Below are 8,533 nucleotides of genomic sequence, written 5' to 3' on the forward strand. Positions count from 1 at the left end.
AACTCAGAACAACTACAGCATCATGCATCCAAACCTAAAAACTTTGCAACTGACTGCCTGGAACATCACATAGCAGCAACTCAGCCAGATCTTTCCCAAAGGGTTAAAGACATTATCCTTGAAGCTCGCAGACCTTCAACAAGAAGGAACTATGCAGGAAAATGGAAAAGGTTTGTCATTTGGAGTACTGAAAGAGGAAAAGATGTGTCGAATATAGATATTGCAAACATTCTGGAGTACTTGGCAGAGCTTTTACATACAGGCCTGTCCTATTCCTCCATCAAGATACATGCATCAGCTATTTCAGCAGAATACAGCTTTGATCCACCTGTCTTTTCACATCCTCTACTCAGGCAGTTCCTCAGAGGGATCAAGAATGTAAAACCTCCAAGGAAACCACCATTACCAGCATGGGACTTTGAACTTTGTGCTAGAAAAGTTGACACTCCCTCCGTTCGAACCAGCAGCAACAGCAGATCTACAGCACCTATCATGGAAAACTGCTTTCCTACTGGCAATTACCTCAGCAAGGAGGGTTTCGGAACTACAGGCCTTAATGGCAGTACAACCCTTCCTAATCTTCCATAAAGATAGGGTGTCCATGAGAACTAATCCTACATTTATGCCTAAGGTGGTATCCAGAGTGTCTTTAAACCAGGCAATCCACCTACCTACCTTCTTTCCCAATCCACAAAACAGAGGGGAAAGAATGCTGCATACCTTGGACGTACATAGACAGCTACGCTACTACCTGGACAGAACCAAAAGTAACAGAAAAACTGACCAGCTTTTGGTAGCCTATGCAACAGGGAGGGAAGGAAAAGCAATTTCCAAACAGACAATCTCCAAATGGATAGGAAATTGCATACGATTTTGTTACTCCTTCCATGGAAAACCAATTCCACAGAACATAAGGCCTCATTCTACAAGGGCTACAGCCACTACCACAGCTTTCTTACGAGGAGTGGCAACCAAGGACATTATTGAGGCGGCTACTTGGACCTCCGTGCATACATTTGCCAAGCATTATAATTTACCTCTATATTCTAGATCCCGAGCAGGGTTTGCCTCCGCTGTATTGCAAGGGATCCTAACCACACCATAATTTTATCTTCCTCCTCCCCTAGTTGGCTATGGTATTCTACCCAGTTATGACTGCAGATGCATCCATGAAGGACATAGTACAGTTTTGTACCTACCATAAATGTAGATGTCCGAACTGGATAGCATCTGCAGTCAGGATTACCCTCCCTCCTTCCCCTCTGTGGTACTCCTAGGGTTTTTATCCTCCTAATAGCTAGCTGGGGAGGGGGAGTCTCTTATGGTGTATTTGTTTATATATATGTACATACATGCTTATTTTTTGTGTTTGCCTTCTATCTTTTTGGAAACATTGGCATTTATCCAAAATTTAGCCTTCCAAGAGGGCAACTGGCATCTGGGGCAAGAAACACTGAGGAAAATGGCGTCTGCTGATGCCTTTATACCCGAAGACCAGCAGAGATGACGGGTGAAGTGCGACATCAGCCGAAGCCGGACCCAGACTTTGGAATCCGGCCGACCGAAGGGCTGCCTGACGACAGGACAACCCAGTTGTTATGACTGCAGATGCTATCCAGTTCGGACATCTACATTTATGGTAGGTACAAAACTGTACTTTCTCAGCCTCACCCGGACAGGGGCTCTCAACCTCCACCAGACAAAAGGCCCAGGACTGAGCCCTCTGACCAACACTCTTCAGATGAGTCTACGGAGGGATCTGAGTTGTCAGATCACCAGGAGGAGGCTTATTCGGCCTACGTGGATTCTGATGCTGAAGAATCTATCCCTTCGGCCTCTCCTCCTGAAGAGTTTTCCTTTGAGACACTACACTCTATGAGAGAACATTTTCAATGGCAGGGTCAGGAATTTTCTGATTCTAGAAAGAGATTAAGGACCTTTTTACATTTACCTCAGCATAGGCCCTTAGCTATACCTCCTGTTTTGAATGTTATTGATGATGTGTACAATGATGTTAGTACAGCCCCTGATTCTCTCCCTCCGGCACCTGCCAAACTTGATAGATACTACAGGGTCCCGGATTCTCATCTACATCTGTACAAGGCCCATTCTGCAGACCTAGATACTATTTCTCAGGGCCCTAAAGGGGTTGCAGCTGCCACTGCCAAAAATCCTCTACCTTCTGAAAGGGAGTCTAGAGCTTTAGAGAGATGGGGAAAGAAGGTATATACTTCTGCAACTCTTTCCATGAGGGCATTAAATTATCAATTTCATATGATACAGTACCAAGAGTATTTGTTAGATGAATTGCATAAGAAGCTTTCCTCTTCTGAACCCCTTGACCGTAAATCCCTTCAGGATTTGGTACATAACTAACAGCAGGTTAGTAATCATTTTTTGCAGTGTGGCTATGATGCACTGGAAGCTTCATGTAGGTCAGCTATGACTGGGGCAGTTATTCGTAGGCATGCCTGGCTGAAGGAACAATCTTTACCAGACCGTGTTAAAGCTAAACTCCTGGATGCTCCAATGGAAAAACAAAAATTATTTGGTTGCTCGGCTCAGAAGGTCTTAAAGAAGTTTGAAGAAAAGGCAAAATCTGTGCAAACAGTTAAGGACTTTCTGCAAGTACAACCACCGAGATTCAGCAGAAACTGGCCTACTAAGAATTGGTCCTTTCCAGACTCAGACAGATCCCAGAGGGGCAGGAACAGGTGTCCCAGAGGTAGAGGGCAAGCTAGAGGCTCCTACAGAGGCAGTCAGTGGCAGCCTACCAACCAGAGAGGTAGTGCAGGAACAGCAACAACAACTACTACACCTGGACAGACTCAATGACTTTCCTTTGATTACGCCGACCAGGGCTCAATTGGAAGCACCATTGGGCGGAAAGCTTTCTTTATTCTCAAAAAACTGGCATTATATTACAAGGGATACATGGACACTGCAAATAATAGACAAAGGATACAGGTTCCACTTCCACACTTTGCCAAGAAGAAACGGAATGCCAAACCTGCCACCAAATCAGAGGGCAGAGGCTTTAAAGCAGATCAACAACTTAATACAAATGAAAGCCATAGAAAAGGTACCTCTTTCAGATCAAGGCCAAGGATTTTACTCCAGATTATTCCTTGTTCCAAGAAAAGAAAATCAATGGAGGCCTATTCTCGACCTGTCCGCACTGAATACTTATCTCATTGTGCCAAAATTCAAGATGCTGACCGTACAGCAACTTCTTCCCATGCTAGGCAAGGAGTCTTGGCTGGTGACTCTAGATCTCAAGGAGGCATACCTGCATGTCCCTATTCGACAAAGTTGCAGAAGACACCTCAGATTTCTTGCAGGATCAGAGCATTATCAATTATCAGCATTGCCCTTTGGCTTATCTACTGCGCCCAGAGTATTCATGAAATGCTTGGCATCAGTGATTGCACACTGCAGACTTCAGGGGATTCAAATCTACCCATATCTGGACGACTGCCTTATACAAGCGGACAGCAAGGAAAATTTGATAAAGGATTTGGCCTATGCCATCAACCTACTACAGGCCTTGGGATACACAGTCAACATCCAAAAATCAAGACTTGTTCCATCCCAAAGGATAACCTTTTTGGGTGCGGATCTAGACACAACCACTCAAATGACCTTTCTTACAGAAGAAAAACAAAAACAACTTCCGGATTACTTCATGAATCTGACGAGACAAACTCAGCTAACTGCAAGGAAATTCCTGCAGGCCCTGGGTTACATGGCATCCTGCATAATTCTGATTCCACAAGCCAGGCTGCATATGAGAAAATTACAATGGTACCTAAGGAGTGTATGGTCTCAGCACAGTCACAGTTTGGAAACTTTGATACCAATCATTCCTTGCCTTCAAAAGGAATTCCTGTGGTGGGCTCAAGCCTGCCAGTCCAACAGAGGGTTGCCTTTCAACAAACCAAAAACAAAACAAACCATCACCACGGATGCTTCAGACCGAGGATGGGGAGCACACATGGAGAGAAAATGCATCCAAGGCCTATGGTCTCAAGGGCAGCTGCACATGCACATAAACCAAAAGGAAATGCTGGCAGTGATGCACGCAATCGAGGCCTTCAAGCCTTTCCTCAATCAAGGCCACCTGTTAATAAGGACAGACAACACCACAGTCATGTGATACATAAACAAACAAGGAGGCACACATTCCTACCCTCTATGCAGGCTGGCCATGAATTTATGGGAACTATGCTTGAAACTCAATATCCAACTACAGTCCCAGTTCGTGCCAGGGAAAGAAAATGCACTGGCAGACAGCTTAAGCAGATCTACCATGGATGCACACAAATAGATGCTGCACCCAGACATCTTTCTACTCATAACACAAGCATGGGGAAAGCCGGAGATAGATAAGCCGGAGATAGATCTGTTCGCCTCGCCCCGCAATCATCAACTGAAGACATTCTGCTCAAGGACATACCACCCACAAGCTTGGAGGGTGGACTCTCTCTCTTTCAGCTGGAAAGCTCAAAGTGTATGCCTTCCCACCTCTCCCATTAATGTCCAAGGTTTTACTAAAGATCCGGGCAGAACAGCCAATAGTGATCCTGATAGCTCCAGACTGGCCAAGGCAGCACTGGTACCCACTATTGAAGAGCATGTCACAGACGAAACCATGGCCTCTCCCCCTATGGCCTCTTCTAACGCAGAACAATTTCAAGATCATGCATCCCAACTTGAAAACATTGCAGCTAACTGCCTGGAAAATTCCATAACCCCCCCCCTCAAAATAACTTATCACAGAGAGTAAAGGACATTATTATGGAAGCTCGCCGGCCTTCCACAAGGAAGACATACTCAGCAAAATGGAAAAGATTTCTCATTTAGAACACAACAAAAGGCTTAGATGTGACAGTGGCGAGCATGGCACATATTCTGGAATACTTAGCAGAATTGTTCCACAATGGCCTGTCCTATTCTTTCATTAAAATTCATGCCTCAGCAATTTCAGCAGAATACAATGTGGATCCACCTATCTTCTCGCACCCTCTCCTCAGGCAATTTCTGAGAGGAATCAAAAACATCAATCCTCCAAGGAAAAACCCCCTTTACCTACTTGGGATCTCAACTTTGTGCTGGAGAAACTAACACTTCCTCCCTTTGAACCAGCAGCATCGGCGGATCTACAGTTTCTGTCTTGGAAAACTGCATTCCTTCTGGCCATAACTTCAGCAAGAAGAGTATCTGAGTTACAAGCTTTAATGGCAGTACAGCCATTTCTTATCTTCCATAGGGACAGAGTCTCATTGAGAACCAATCCTACTTTTATGCCAAAGGTGGTATCTAGGGTATCCCTGAACCAAGCTATTCACTTGCCTACTTTCTTCCCAAATCCACAAAATAATGGGGAAAAACTTCTGCACACTCTGGATATACACAGACAACTACGCTACTACTTGGACAGAACTAAAAGATGTCCTTCATGGATGCATCTGCAGTCATAACAGCTGGGTTGTCCTGTCGTCAGGCAGCCCGTCAGTCGGCCGGATTCCAAAGTCCGGGTCCGGCTTCGGCTGATGTCGCTCTTCATCCGACGTCATCTCTGTTGGACTTCGGGTATAAAGGCATCAGCCGACGCCATCTTCCTCAGTCTTTCTTGCCGCGTGGCGCCCGAAGCAGAAGCTGTTCGCAAGTGCCGGTCGGTCGGATCCAGAGATTTTTCACCGAATACTACTTGAAGACTTCTAAAGCTAAGTACCCGTTGGGGACTCTTTCTTGCCTCAGCCGATGTCAGAAAAAGTTAATAATTGTTTAACCTGTGGGAAACAAATACCTCATAAAGATTTCCATTCTTACTGTCTGCCTTGTTTAGGCCCAGCCCACGACGTAGCAGCCTGTTCGGCCTGTGCTTCCTTCAACCGGTGAACGCTTAGGCGTCGGTCGGAGTTTGCAGAACAGTTTTCGGTTCTGACTTTGCTTACATTATGTCGCCGGAGCTCCGACTACACTTTCTGCCAAAAGCAAAAAGACCGACACTCGCGGTCCGGTTTCGGCTGAAACCACGCTTAAGCAAACGCGAGTGTCTCGGTTTCGGCGAAACCGAAAACTGATCTAGCTACAGCGAATCTATCTCTACACTTGAGGCCCCTGCTACAATTCTTGAATCGGCCTCTGAAACTTTACCCACTGACTTATCAGACACCATTCCCTGGATGTCTCTACCCCAGCACGTGGTGCTGCTAGGCCTCCAGCAGCCATGTCCATTAAGGCCTTCGCCAGGGCTAAAGCAGCCAAGTCTACCAAATCAGTGCCTGTTAAACCACCCTCTACCAGGCCCTCCTCTAGTTCTCAAATGCTCACCTTGGCAGAAGATTTGATTTCTTTAATTAGAGGATCTCAACCTCACCCAGACAGGGCCTCTCAGCCCCCAGATAAGAGACCTAGGGCAGAGCCCCCTGAGCCAGTGTCCTCTGATGATTCTGCAGATGAATCAGACATTACTGACCAGCCAGAGGCCCCTTTCTCTAATTTTGAGGATTCTGATGCTGAAGAATCTATTCCAGCTGCTTCCCCTCCAGAAGAATTCTCCTTTGGGGAAACCTTGCATGCCATGCGAGAGCAGTTCCAATGGCAGCAACAAGAATTCTCAGATTCGAAAAGACTTAGAACCTTTCTGCACCTTCCACAGCACAGGCCCTTAGCTATACCTCCTGTTCTTTCTGTGGTAGATGGCTTTTAATGATGTCTGCTCTGCTCCAGACTCATTACCCCAGCCCCTGCCAAACCAGACAGATTTTACAGGGTGCCTGACACTCATCACCACCTTTATAAGGCCCCCTTGCAGACCCAGAAACTATATCCCAGGGTCCCAAGGCAGTTGCATGACCATAGCTAAAACCCTACTCCTTCTGAAAGGGAAGCAAGGGCATTAGACAGATGGGGTAAAAAGTATACACTTCAGCTACTCTCTCAGCTAGAGCTTTAAACTGCCAGTTTCACATGATACAATACCAAGAGTTTATGCTTGATCAGTTAACTAAAAATTAACCACTGATGAAGCTCTTGACAAGAAATATGTATTAGAAATGGTAAATAACATACAACAGGTTAGTAACCATTCCTTAAAATGTGGCTATGATGCACTGGAGGCTTCATTTAGATCAGCCATGACTGGCACAGTGATAAGAAGGCATGCATGGCTTAAGGAGCAAGCTCTACCAGATCATGTTAAAGCTAAATTGTTAGATGCTCCTATGGATAAGACAAGTTTGTTTGGTGCACCTGCCCAGCAGGTTATGAAGAAAATGGAAGAAAAGGCAAAATCAGTTCAAACTGTTAAAGATTTCCTGCAGGTTCAACCCCCAAGGTTTAGCAGGAACTGGCCTGCCAAGAATTGGTCCTTTCCTGACTCCACAAGATTTCAAAGGGGCAGGAATAGGCGTTCCAGAGGCAGAAACCAAACCAGAGGAAGTGCCTACAGAGGACGACAGTGGCAAGGTAACAACAGAGGCACAGACACAGCCACTGCCACTACTTCAACACAGCCACAGTGACTTACTCCTAAAACCGCCTACCAGGGAGCAAATAGCAGCTCCACTAGGCGGAAGGTTAACTTTATTTGCAAAGAACTGGCACCACATAACAAAAGACAAGTGGATTCTGCAAATTATACATCAAGGTTACCGATTCCACTTCCACACTATACCAGTCAAAGAGGAATGCCAAATCTACCTCCAAATCAAAAACAGAAGCTTTACAACAGATAATGGAGTTAGCAAACATGAGAGCTGTGGAAAAGTGCCTGCAGCAGAGCAAGGAAAGGGTTCTACTCCAGACTGTTCCTAGTTCCAAGAAAGGAAAAAGTTGGAGACCAATTCTCGACCTGTCCACCTTGAATACATACATCATTGTCCCAAAATTCAAAATGCTGACCCTACAGCAACTTCTTCCCATGCTGGGCAAGGAGTGTTGGCTGGTAACTCTAGATCTCAAGGAGGCATACCTGCACGTCCCTATTCGACCAATCTGCAGAAGATACCTCAGATTTCTTGCAGGATCAGAGCACTATCAATTCTCAGCATTGCCTTTTGGCTTATCTACTGCCCAGAGTATTCACAAAATGCCTGGCATCAGTAATCGCATACTGCAGACTGCAGGAATTCATATTTACCCATACCTGGACGACTGCCTGCTACAAGGGGACAACAAAAGCAAGTTGACAACAGATTTGCAAAGGGTCATTTACTTGCTACAAGCACTGGGATACACAGTCAATCTACAAAAGTCAAGACTGATACCATCCCAAACAAGGACATTCTTGGGAGCGGAATTGGACACAGTGAGACAAATGGCATTCCTAACTACAGAAAAACAAAAGAACTCCCTCTTTACTTCTTGTCACTAACAAAGCTGAACAAATTAACAGCAAGAAAAGTTCTGCAGGCCTTGGGTTTCATGGCATCATGCATAATTTTGGTTCCATTTGCCAGACTACATATGAGAAAACTACAGTGGTACCTACGGAATTTATGGTCCCAACACAGACACAGCCTCGAAA

The sequence above is a fragment of the Protopterus annectens genome, chromosome 8.part0, assembly GCF_019279795.1.
Source record: "Protopterus annectens isolate FY-2018-M chromosome 8.part0, PAN1.0, whole genome shotgun sequence".
Lineage (NCBI taxonomy): Eukaryota > Metazoa > Chordata > Ceratodontiformes > Protopteridae > Protopterus > Protopterus annectens.